At 37.3% G+C, this 12,851-nt stretch overlaps 1 protein-coding gene across 1 annotated transcript in view; it reads left to right on the top strand.

Annotated features, from left to right (window-relative positions):
• GRIN3A (glutamate ionotropic receptor NMDA type subunit 3A) overlaps positions 1-12,851 on the top strand; it is a gene marked incomplete at both ends in the record, with an annotated part of 149,437 nt that overhangs the window by 30,426 nt on the left and 106,160 nt on the right. The gene's annotated exons all lie outside the window — the stretch shown is intronic.

Raw genomic sequence — 12,851 nt, 5'->3', positions numbered from 1 at the left:
TGACACACACTGAGTTTGAGCATATCATGATTCACTTGTATTTCTAAACAGTGCCTAGGACGAATATGCATTTGAGCAATTCTGTCAATCCTCTTGGCATTCAGGTGCCACTTTTCTGATTGACATCAGAGAAGATTTGTGTCATCTGGAAGGATAGGATTTTATGGGAAAGCAGATAATAATCATTCTTGGCTCTAGAGAGACACCATATTAGTCAAACAGGAAGGACAATGACATAAAAAATAGACACATCTCAGCTAAAGGTCAGACTTCTCCTCCAAATCTAAACTTACGTATCACCGTTTATTCATTCAACCCACACTTCTCTGTGAGTCTCTTATTTTCTGGGCAATGTAACTCAGGATTTCACTATATGAGGGAACATCTCTAGTCCCCAAATATTCCAGAGAAGGAGAGAGATGAGTAAACTAATGATTATGCCATGTAATAAATGAGAGGCAAATATACAAAATATGGTGGGGCTGCAGATAAAAGACAGACAAGTAATACAACTTGAGGGTGAAGCAAGTAACAATGTTTAACCAGAGAAAAGAAACCTGAGCACAGCCTTGAAAGATGACTAGGAGTTAGTGATGCAAAAAGAGAGGTAAAGAGTGTTCTGGGCAGAGAAAATGATCCATGGATGTAGAGGCAAGAGAGCTGGGAATTCCAAGGTTTTTGAAGTGGCTTCCAAGATCAAAGGAAACTAAGATATATTTAGACAATTGAATAAACAGTACCACCCCTGTTGTGCTTCAAAGGAGATAAGGATGACGGCTAGAAAACAGAGATGTAACAGTCAGCTCTGATGGATCTTGCATAATCTGGAAAGGGAGGCAAGAAATAAGATATCAGGACTCTCCAGGATCACCCAGGACACAGGCAGAGGGAGAGAGAAAATCATCAACATTGTGAATTTAGCACTTTGAGATGCTGGACTGGGTTACAAAGGCTGGGTTATCAATTCTCTTTTATTCTGGAAACAGTAAAGACCTCTCAAGGTCCCTGATCTCTTTGTGGGTCTATGTTCCCTGGACTGACTTAGAAAACACAATGATGATCTTTGGTGGTTCTTCTCATTTTAAAGCCTAAAGGCCTTTGGTGTGATATGCAAGAGTTTAAAAAAAATAAAAATGCCAATAGAGGCTAAATAATGCTAAAAGAATGAATATATATGGACAGTAAGTAATTCCAGAAAGAGATCATGCCAGAGTTCATATAGTAAGTTGGATGGAAACCCAGAAAATCCATTTTATTTGATTTAATTCTTTTTAGCACTAGATATGTTAGCGATTAATGTTTCCCTTTCAAGACATGATGTGATTGTATATGTTTGTCACAGTGGAGAAGAAAAATTAGTGAATTCATAAATCAGTACACTCTATATACCTCTTTTATAAAAAGCAATTATTTGTGGTTTAAGGACTGCAGAGAGATATTAGAGTGTGCAAGTTTGGGCTGAGCCTGAATCTTTCCTTTAAAATAAAATTAAACACAAGTAGATATATTCATAAATATTAAAAATTTAGTCATATTCACAAAAGACTGTAAGGAAGACAGACCACCTCAATTAAACAAATTATCAACTTTCAAAATAGAACGAGAAAGACCTTTAACTCACTCTTGCACCTTAATACATGGCATTCTGTAAACTGTACAGGAGTTTGAATTAAGTGAGCTTTAAGGTCCCTTATAAACCAAATGATAAAATCATAAGTGCACTAATTAGCTTTTGGTGGACCTTCAAACAATATTTCTGCCTTATCTGATTATCACTAGGCTTGAATGGATACAGGCAATGATGTGACAAGTGAGTTCACAACAGGGCCAGATGCAATCCAAATCTTAAGTTTGAAAATTAACCAAACAGTTCATTTTTCATTTCATAATAAGTGACAATGCTCACATAGACCATCCTGAATGAACATAGGTCTGTTCATTCAGGATTCATCATTCTGGACCTGAAGTCACCAGAACTGCTTATAGAGGCTTTAAGAGTTTGAAGGCTCTAATTCTATTTTCTCTAATTCATGAGAAAGTACTGCCTCTGTGACCAGAGACTTTGAAACTAAATTCAATATTTCTAATGCCTTCTTATGTTGAACCAGGATTTGAAAGGTACAAAGAATTAACTATGCTAATGTGTGCCTATTAATGCAAGTGAAATAAAATGTATTGCAGCAAAGCTTAATCATAATGAATAGATCACAAGTTTTGAAATAAGGTGGTAAGATGGAAATTTACTTAGATACTATTTAAGGTCATACTAATACTATTTCTAGTATTAAACTGGTCAGTGTCAGGTAGCAAGCAATGAATGTGAGTCCATCTAATTTTTCAAAATTTTCAAATGAAATAAGAAGCCATTATGCGACTAAATTGATTTTATAGATTTTATGATATTATAAAAATTAATCTGGAATGCTAAACCAGAATATACGAAAGCCATGTTACATCACAATTAGTTGAACCATGGTTTAAATGTACAAAACATGTACTTGTATCAATTAAAAAATGGCTTACAGAATCGAGAAAAAAGTTTATGTCAACTGTGGTGTCAGTTAATAGAAATAATCAACATTTAGCTGACTTTTCATTCTTAGTATAATAAAGCAAATTAGTATGTGACATAAGCCATCTCTTAATAATAGTTTCAAGCTGCATTGACATAAAATAATCAAATTTCCATAGGAAATTTAACTTGCATGCTAGACAGTTTATCTGGTGCACATTTCAACAGTTCCCATTATAAGAAAATATGCTGCAGTTTGTCACTGAGAGAGTGTCTATAACAATAGTTGGAATACTTCAATAAATTTTAATTATCTTATAAATCATCTGCCCTGCTGATACCTGTAAATGTGGAAGTTCGTTCAAATACTACTTAATTTGACGAAAACCTGAGCATGGAAATAGGAACTAAAATCAGTCTTAAACCAACATCTTTATTCCAAAAGTTGTTGAAGTGTAACAAATAATGTTATCCTCTGTAATATGAAGACGAAAAAGTTGGCATAGAATTTGAAAATTATATCTAACTTGAACATTCTAGTCTAGAAATGCCTCCTTTACCTCTATCCAGCTTATTGATCCTGCCAACCCCCTACTGTCCAGAAAACAGACATGCAAATGCATCGTGTCCCCTATTGTAACTTCCCTTTCTACTTCATAAATCACTTTCACATGCATATCATCATGTGGTCTCCACAATGTCCTGAGGTAGTTGGTTGACTATTATTATTCTCTTGTCACAGTTAAAGAAGTGGAAGTCAAGTTCCCCAGAACAGTCCTGATATCAAATCCAGTCCACAGTCTCCTTAATATTTGCTTATAAGATGGTCTTGATGTATTTTACTCTTATTTGAGACAAAATAGTGACATGAGAGTTATACTCTTTCTAGCTCAAAGTATATTAAAAAGAGGCTGCAAGGAGTTGACGAAAGTTGGCAAACTGACAAAACAAAAGGGGATAGTAGGTAACCCTACGCCGTGGCAGGAAAGAGAAAAAATATACTTTCGAGAGAGGCTCAAGAGCTCCAGCATTTCCATAAGCTCAGCCCTACTTAGTTCAGTCAACATGGAAAGCAGCTGGCTCCATGGCCCCTGAGCACATCATGGTCCCGCAGTCAGGCACAGTGTCTGGTGCTGACAACAGAATGCTCTGAGTCATGAGGGAAGGATCAATTGTTCCAGCCCAAGTAAGTGGGCTACTTTTGTTAACAACACCAATGATAATAATAAGGCTAACTTTTACCAGATACTTACTACATGTCGGGCATGTGAGGACACCTCCTTAATTGTCAGATCCTGCCTTCTTCTAGCCTCCTCCTCCCTTCCATGTCATCCATGACCTTCACCTGTAAACTTGGTCTTGCCCCAGTACCCAGGGCTTGTCTGTAATTCAGGAAATAAGGGTGTGAAGATATTTGCCTCATAATCTAAAACTGAAAAACCAAATCACCATTCCTTTTAGTCTGGCTCAAACTTTGGGCCCTATTTCTTGTCACTGGTTTGCTGCTTTCTGTCTAAATTAATCCTCAGTTTGTGTCTTGATGCTGATAATAGTATCCTCTAGACTTTAAAGTCCATAAAAGAAAAGACAACTTTGGCCTTATTTGCTACTGTAGTCCCAGTCAGTACCCAATGACTGGCACAAAACAGATACTCAACTATTCATTAAATAAGCTGAATGTATCACCAGTCTAGCCCTTATACTTCAGTTCTCTTAGTATAATATTCCTAACCTCATCAGCAACAGCATCATTATTATAAGCTACCACTTACTGTTTACTGTGTGCTGATGCTTTATGTATATTATGTTACTTAATACTCACAAACTTTGCAAGGTAGGTGGTATCATTTTCATTGCACAGAAAAGTAAAATGAAGCTCCACGAGGCTAAATGATTTTCACAAAGTCTATCACACAGAACTGGTAAATGGCAGAGCCACAATTCAAACAAAAAGAGCCAAAGTGTTCTCGCCTCTGGGCTCCCCTGGGAGTTGCAGTGACCTACTGAACCCCAAACCAAGGTTTTGGACCTTGCTGCCTGCTACTAGTCTTTCCCGATGTCAAAGGGCCACATTTTCAGTGACTCCCTGTCCCTGGTTCACCTTTTCCTACACTGGGCCATTTTGCCTGTACTGACTGCTCTCTTGAGCACCATATGACTACATATCTTCTGTAGCCACATCCTTTTAAAGAAAGTCCTCCCCCTCCCCAAGTATACTGGTGACAGTTTTAAGCCCCAGAATTTGTACCTGGGCAGGGTATATCTTGTATGCCTGGGCTGAGAGGACAGAACTCAGAGAGTGAGTGGCAGCTAAAGGCTTTCAAGATTACCAAAGGTCAGGTGAGAGAAACAAAGTAAAACCATCCACAACAAAAAGTAGAAGTGGGTGGAACACAGATGAAAGAGTTGAGTATCAATAATTAGATGGATCTAGAATGGGAAAAAATACGTGATCGAAAGCCCAGCACAGGAAGCTTGAGTGATTGCCACAAGCTGACCTGCTATGCCCCTGACTTCTCTTTCTGGAAATTGGCCTAAGGTGAAAAAGGATTGAGTTGGTTCAAATAGTACCTACTGCATGCATGTGTCTGCTCATTCCTCTGCCTGAAGACATGCATATCTGTACCCAAGGCCTGACATATAATAGCCTTTCAACCCTTGCTTTGTTGGATGAATCCATCAGCCAATTGTTGTTGAAGACAGTGTATCTGTACCAACACTTCCTCCTAAAACTGAGCCAGTCTACCGGTGTCTGCTCTATTTCCAGGAGGGAAGACTAGCTTTCCTCAAACTGCTGCAGTGAAACAGACCACACCCAGCATGATTGGCAGGATTATGCCAACTGTACCACGTATCCATAATCCTGCCTTCTGAAGCATTCATTGTATTCTACTACTCTCTTATATATTGCTTCATATATCACTCAAAAATCCTGAGGGATATATCCTAAGATCTTTGTTGACACTCCCATACATAACAGTCAAACACCATTGTAGATTATAGTTTCGTCCATGAAGTTCAGTAGAATCTAAATGAAAAACTTAAGTGACCTTCTCCAAACTTTCTTATTTTACCAAACACAAAACTCATGTCATTAATTATACCACTGGCTTTCTTTGTTAAATTGTCATTATTGAAGAAACACAAGTCTTGTTTCACAAGAGTTGCTACAAATGGGAGGATGAGGGAAGAAAATGGCTGAGAAGCCGTGTGCACGCTGAGCAGCAGGCTTGGCCTCCCTCACTGGCTCCCGTATGCCAGCCGCACAGGGCATGTCATGCTAACCCATACCATGACACATCTTAAAAGGGACTTGATTCCATGGGCTTTTAGGATTACTTGCAAATAACTAGAGCTATAAATTTTAATCTACAAATGTCAAGACTCTAATGCACATTTTATTCTTACCAAGTGGAGGGAGCAGTATAGAGTACTGGCCCAAAGCACAGGCTTTCAAGTCTTACAAACTTGGATTTTGGACCCAGGCTCTATTTCTCAGTAGCTGTGCAACCTTGGGGAAATTGCTCACTCTTTCTGAGCCTCATTTTTGTCATCTGTTAAAGGAGGCTAATCATCGTAATCACCTCATGAGGTCATTGTGAGGATAAAATAAGACAATGTGCAAAAAGCACTAGGGCCATTGGTAGGTATTAGCTTTTCATTTGTATTATTATTATTATTAGATTACAATTTCTGGGCAGGGACTATGCCTTATGTTTGCCTGAATCCCTAATGCAACCGCAAAAACAGTTAATTTATTTAAAAGCCTGGGCTTCTAAAGGAATAAGCTTTAATTTTCAGAAAGAAAAAGACTTCTATATAATATAGGTCAAATGAGCTGTGCGGTAATGAGAAACAGCAAACTTCCTGCAGCCTCCTTGGCTGAGGAGAAGCGAGAGCAGTGTAGGAAGTAGTTCTGAGCCCTTTGAACACCTTTAGCAATCAGCAGACTTAGGTATAGAAAGGAATTTCATCTCCATTAAAAGTAGTGGAAATATGCTCACTTGAACTTTCTGAGCTTTGACCTAGAAGTCAAAACTAAATGGGTTTGCTTCCCCAGGCAAGAGCTGAGAGAATTTCATCTTTTCTCCTCTCTTGAAGCAAACCCAACCTCATTACCTCTTTTCTTCTGTCAGGGAATATCTCAAAGTATCTGACAAGCTCGTTGCTGCAATGAATTCTGTTTTTGAAACTTTTACTGATCCCCAAAATAGCTGAATCTGTGCTCTTGGAAAGAACAAAGATTGATGGGGGATCTCCAGCAACTGGCGCCCAAAATTCCTTAACTCGTGATGTCACACTGGAGCTAGTTACCAAAGAAAGAAGTCTTTTGCTTTGGGGATTTTTTATGGAGGGTGGGGGGAGTGTGTGCTCTGCTGTGAATATGATGTCTTCCAAATAAATAGCAGCGCCCATCCTGAGATGGAGTTGCTCTTTTCCTGCTAAGGAGTTGGTATAATTGGTATTTGTAAAAGATATTTATTGCAGGGACCATTGGGTGAAAATAGAAAAGAGAAAGGAAAAAGAGCAAGAATAGCAAAGAAAAAAATTGTATTGCAATCACTTTAGCAGGCATGTCCAACACAATGACTTAACTCTAAGAAAACTGTAACAACTATTACTTACTGGGCCTTCACTCTGGGCCAGTTACTTTCCATGCATTATCACATTCTCACATTTAATTCTCTAAATGAACCTGTAAGGTAGGAGGTAGTATTTTCCTTGTTTTAGAGATGAGAAATTTATGACTCAGAGACACTGAGTGACTTGTTGAAAGCCACATGGCTTGTAAATGATGGAGCCAGAAGCTAAGGATAGGTTGCTAGGACTACTAAGTCCTAAGCACAATACTTACTGTCCCACAAAAGGAGAGAAAAGCTCAGCTGACTGAAGACAGTGGTCCAGCCAGAAGGGACAGTTTAGGATTTGAGCAAGAACATTGAAGACACTGCAAAAGGGGAGGGTAAAGAATCAAGCAGAGGGGACTTCCCTGGTGTCACAGTGGTTAAGAACCCACCTGCCAATGCAGGGGACACGGGTTCGAGTGCTGGTCCGGGAAGATCCCACATGCCGCGGGCAACTAAGTCCCTGTGCCACAGCTACTGAGCCTGCACTCTAGTGCCCACAAGCCACAACTACTGAGCCTGCATGCTGCAACTACTGAAGCCTGTGCACCTAGAGCCTGTGCTCCGCAACAAGAGAAGCCACCGCAATAAAAAGCCTGCGCACCGTAACGAAGAGTAGCCCCTGCTCACCGCAACTAGAGAAAGCCCGCGTGCAGCAACGAAGACTCAATGCAGCCAAGAATAAATAAATAAATAAATAAATAAATAAATAAATAAAATTTTAAAAAAAAGAATCAAGCAGAGGGAATGTAGAAGCAGGTAGTGGCTCCAATCATTTATCTGGGACTAGGAAGATTGTACCTAGTCAAAGAGGAATGGATGGTCAAAATGAAACTACATTTTTAGTTAAATGTGTATTTTTTAAAAAATCAGTATTTGTGTTTACCTATATATAGTGATTAATCATTTTTATACACATCCCTTACTTTTTCTAAAGTCCCAGTTAGAGAGTGCTTATACAGTGCAAATATGTGCATCCACCTACCCTACTAATCATAATTATTACACTTTTCCTGGGATACTCTTTCCCCTTTCCTAGTCTTGCTACACCTTATTAGTTTCATTTACAGTAATTTCCATAATTTATAATTATATTAAGTGTTTGTCTACTTATCTGTAAATTGTCTATCTCTCACCCACTGTATAGACAACAGGAAATTTTTACAGAGAGTATGGCTCACAGTAGGAGCTTAAAATTAATTTTCTTGATTGAATGAATGCTCAGTCATGGGTTCTATTTCCTGATTGATTAGTAAATGTTCTTTACATTTTGTGACCATTAACTCTGTCAAATATGTTGCAAATATTCTTTTGTTTCTCATGTTTTTATTTTTTTGTTTGCTTATGAGAGGTGTTTAATGCTGGAAATAAAGCATATTGTAATATTTAGTTTAATGTATTTCTCTTTATCATTGTGATTTCTGACACATTTACCTATATGCTCTAACTTTTAATGATTTGACATTGTACTTTTAACTCTTAAATGGCCTGGAATTTATTTTTAATATATGGTAGAACTAGGACTTTAAATGATATGTATTTTCCCAAATAATCTATTTTCTCAACTCTTAACTTCATATGTTTCTTCTATATTCCTTTATAATTTTCAGTGTATAGTATTCAATATATTAATATAGTATATTAAATCAATGTACTTCTTAATGTGCATTAACATCTGTTCTATTTATTTACCTGTTAATCCTTTTGTTAATACTTACCTGTTTTAATTATTATGGTTATATAAAAATTGCATTTTCTGTTGTGTTCTAATATCTCTTAAGGCACAGCCCCTCTATCTTTTTATTTTTCCACATTTTCTTACCCTTCTCGCCTGGTTTTTGTTTCTGTGGAATTTTAATCTTTTACTAGTTGTAAATCCACTGTGCTCCATAACAGCTAAAGCAATCTTCCCTTACACAATTGAATAAATCTCTGACACTTCTGCAATTCTCTGACACTGGCAACTGCACTGCTGTCTTGGCAACTCCTCTCTCCTTCCAGCTCTGCACTTGACTTGTTGAGATTTCATTCCATGAGTGCATTTCAACATGGCCATTTCCCATCCACACTTCTGGCCCATACTTTTGGGAATGTCAGCCCCCAAATAATGTAGAAGCAGATTATGATGGGAATAAAACCCTAAAACTCAGTGGAGAGTGGAGTGGAGAGGCGTGTTATCTTGCTTCGAAATAAAGACTCAATTCAAAGTATCAGAAAATTACACTAGAAAATTCCTTAAGTTAGCGAAAACATAGAAGCAACCTAAGTGTCCATCAAAAGATGAGTGGATAAAGCAGATGTGTGATACACACACACACACACACACAATGGAATATTACTCAGCCATAAAAAAGGATGAAATCTTGCCACTTGTGACAACATGGTTGGGTCTAGAGGGTATTACGCTAAGTGAAGTAAGTCAGACAGAGAAAGACAAGTACCATATGGTTTCACTTATATGTGGAATCTAAAAAACAAAACGGATCGACAAACAAAAACAAAGCAGAAACAGACATAGATAAAGAGAACAAACTGGTGGTTGCCAGAGGTTGGGGTGGAGGTTGGATGAAATAGGTGAAAGAGACTAAGAGATACAAACTACCAGTTATAAAATAAATAACTTATGAGGAAGTATTAGCTTAAGGAATATAGTATTCAATAATACTGTAATAATTTTGAATGGTGACAGATGGTTACCAGACTTATTATGGTGATCATTTCATAATATATTTGAATGTCAAATCACTGTTGCACACCTGAAATTGACATAATGTTGTACATTAACTATACTTCAGTTTTTAAAAATTGCCTATTTAATTTGGCATATATGATTTTGTGTATATAACTGTGTACAATAACATGTATTTATTACAATACATAATATCTATATATAATAGTCATAGGTAATAAAGAATACACTCACTTAGGATAATTAGAATTATCAGTACTACTTCATTTTTCTCTCCCCCTACCTCCTCCTGAGCCTGTATATTTTAATTTATATAAATTGAATGCACTTATGAAGCAGTTTTTACTGTCAGCATGGTTGAGAGAGGCTTCCTAACTCAAGTTGTTTTGTTATTGGATCTCTGATTTAGGAGATAAACAATGTAGAAAATTTTTTTTAAATTATACCTTCCTTCAGGCCATGGGTTGTTCTTCTGCAAGCAGCAAACTATCTCTCAGACATAGATTTTGATTCTCAGTTTCATTTGATAGGTCTTGTTTAATTTTTGTCCCAGATTTTGATGAAAGTTTTACTATTAGGCTTGAATTTTTTGTTTTAAGTTTTCATATCTGTGTGTGTGTGTGTCATGCACACACACGTACACGCACCTTTCCCTTGATTATTATATGGAGAGAAATTAGGAGATTTTGCTTCTGAGGCTGCCAGATAAATACAATATCACTAGATGTTTCTAAACTATTATTTAATAAATATTTATTTGAAGAATTGTGTTCCTTAAATTCATGTAAGGATTAACTTCCACACCTAGACTTTCTTACTAGAATTGTTTGTAGGGATGAGTGTGATTATACAGATCACATAATCCACGGGGAGGGGCTTTCATTTTACTCCTCTGTCACTCTCTCATGCCAAATGCATTTGTCTCTCTGGTGCTGAATGCTCAATGTGATTAGCTAATTTTACTTCCCTATTTAGCAAGAGGAGAACATTTTCATCTCTGCCTCCATTAGAACATGATCCTCACATACTGATTTAATGAATCTCTCTGTAGGAAGTGGATAGATGGGCCTTTGTCCCCACTGGGGGCAAAATATTGGGTCGTGCAGCTCTGCTGGAAATGGTTTTCTTCTCAGTCTTTCAGTGACAAGATTATGATCATAGCCCAGGATGGACAAAAGAAAATTCCAGTTGATAAATACTATCTCTGGTTAACTAATAACTGTGTTAGAAGAGATGATTGAGATATGGTCCTTATCCTAAAGGAGCTTCCAGTCTAGTGTGGGAGATAAGCACTTAACCAAATAACTAACTTACGGTATGAAGGGTGCTGTAATAAAGGGATGAACAAAATGACACCCTGACACAGACATGAGACGATTAATTCTGCTTGGGCAACAGTCAGAGGGGCAGTCAAACAAAAACCCAGTTCCCCATTGCAGGAAATCAAAAGGGCAAAAATACTGCGAGGAAAAAAGCTCAGCAGCAGAAACAGTAGTAAGTGGAACGTAAGCTAATTTCTGGAAATCTGCATGCAAGAGTTGAGTTCTGAAGGATGAATATGAATATAGGCAAGTACATTCACAGGTGGAGAATTCAGCGTATCAAATTTGTGTAGATGTGAACATGCTCACTCTGACACAAGAAAAATAATTTGTCTACTATGACCTGTCTTGGGGTACATGTTTGGAGTGTTACAGGTGAAGTTTGAAATTTGTCCTATGGGTGATTCAGAGGTTATGGTGCAGAAGAATGATATGGTCATATTTATGTTTTAGAAAGAAAACTGGCAACAGAATAGGGAACTGAGGCCAAGAAAACAGTTGGGAATAATTTGTTCCTGCCAGCTAAATGTATAGCTTGCCTTCCATTGCTCACTGATTCTGGAAGAGGGTTAAGGCACAGGAGGATATAAAAAGGAAGGAAAGGAAGAAAGTTAAAAGAGGAGGAAAGAAAGAACTCTCTGGAGCAATTTATATTCATCAGTAGTAAGAGTGAGGAAATGACGCTTCTGGTCCTTTATCTTATATGGCATCCCAAGCCTAGAAACAGGAACTACCTACCTCCTGGTTTTTTGACACCTTTCTCTTTTTGCTTCTTACATCTGACCTTGTCACTAAATTTTAATTTTAAAAAAACCTTTTTTTAAATCACTCTTCCTATCATTACCAACACTGGCTTCCAGTTTAAACCCTTAGCACCTTATCGAAATCCTAGAAGGCTTGTTTTCCCTCTTCCTTTTGAATGCTACCAATAGATGATCCTCCAAAAGCTCTGGTTTTATCATTACAAGTCCTGCTCAAAAGCTTAATTTAGAAGGACAAAAGTCAAGTTATCAAAATAAATTTTAAGACTCCCTCTTCCTTACCATTATGATTACTCCCATTTACTGCCTTTGGTAATAGTTTTTCGCCCATAAATTCCTTTGGAATCCTCACTCCTTATTCTACACATATCAGAATGCTTTTAACCCTTCAAAGAGTTCAAAGTTCAACTCAAACTCTATTTCTTGTTATACACTTTTTGGTAGATAAAGGAAGGCCACACTTCTTTCCTTTTGTACAAGGGCATGAAATTTTACTGCGAAAGCCCTCCTCATGTTATTGACTTGAATGTTTGGCAAATTCTCAAAAATAGTTCAATAGTCTAATAGCTCCAAAATGGGACCATATTTAGTCAATTTGGACTGTGTCTATTGTACACTACCTTGTGTAAAGCATTGTGCTAACCATCCTCAGGATGTCAGTGTTAAAGGATAAATATGTCAAATGTCTACTCTCAGAACAATTAACAGATTCATTCATTAGAGGACTATTTCCACTTCATCTATATAATTAATAGTTTGTGATTTTTTCAAATAAGATACTTTTCTTTCATTGAGTTGGTGAGCTCTATAAGTAGATGAAATTGTGGTGGAAGTTACATATATGTGTTTAAATGGCACACATTTCACCCTTCACAGCAAGAATCCAGTCTCAGTAGATACAGAAATGCAATCAAACCTTCAATATTAGACTATGTATTTAAT

The sequence above is a fragment of the Stenella coeruleoalba genome (genome assembly GCF_951394435.1).
Source record: "Stenella coeruleoalba genome assembly, chromosome: 7".
Classification (NCBI taxonomy): domain Eukaryota; kingdom Metazoa; phylum Chordata; class Mammalia; order Artiodactyla; family Delphinidae; genus Stenella; species Stenella coeruleoalba.
This window is presented reverse-complemented; position numbering and strand designations above follow the sequence as displayed.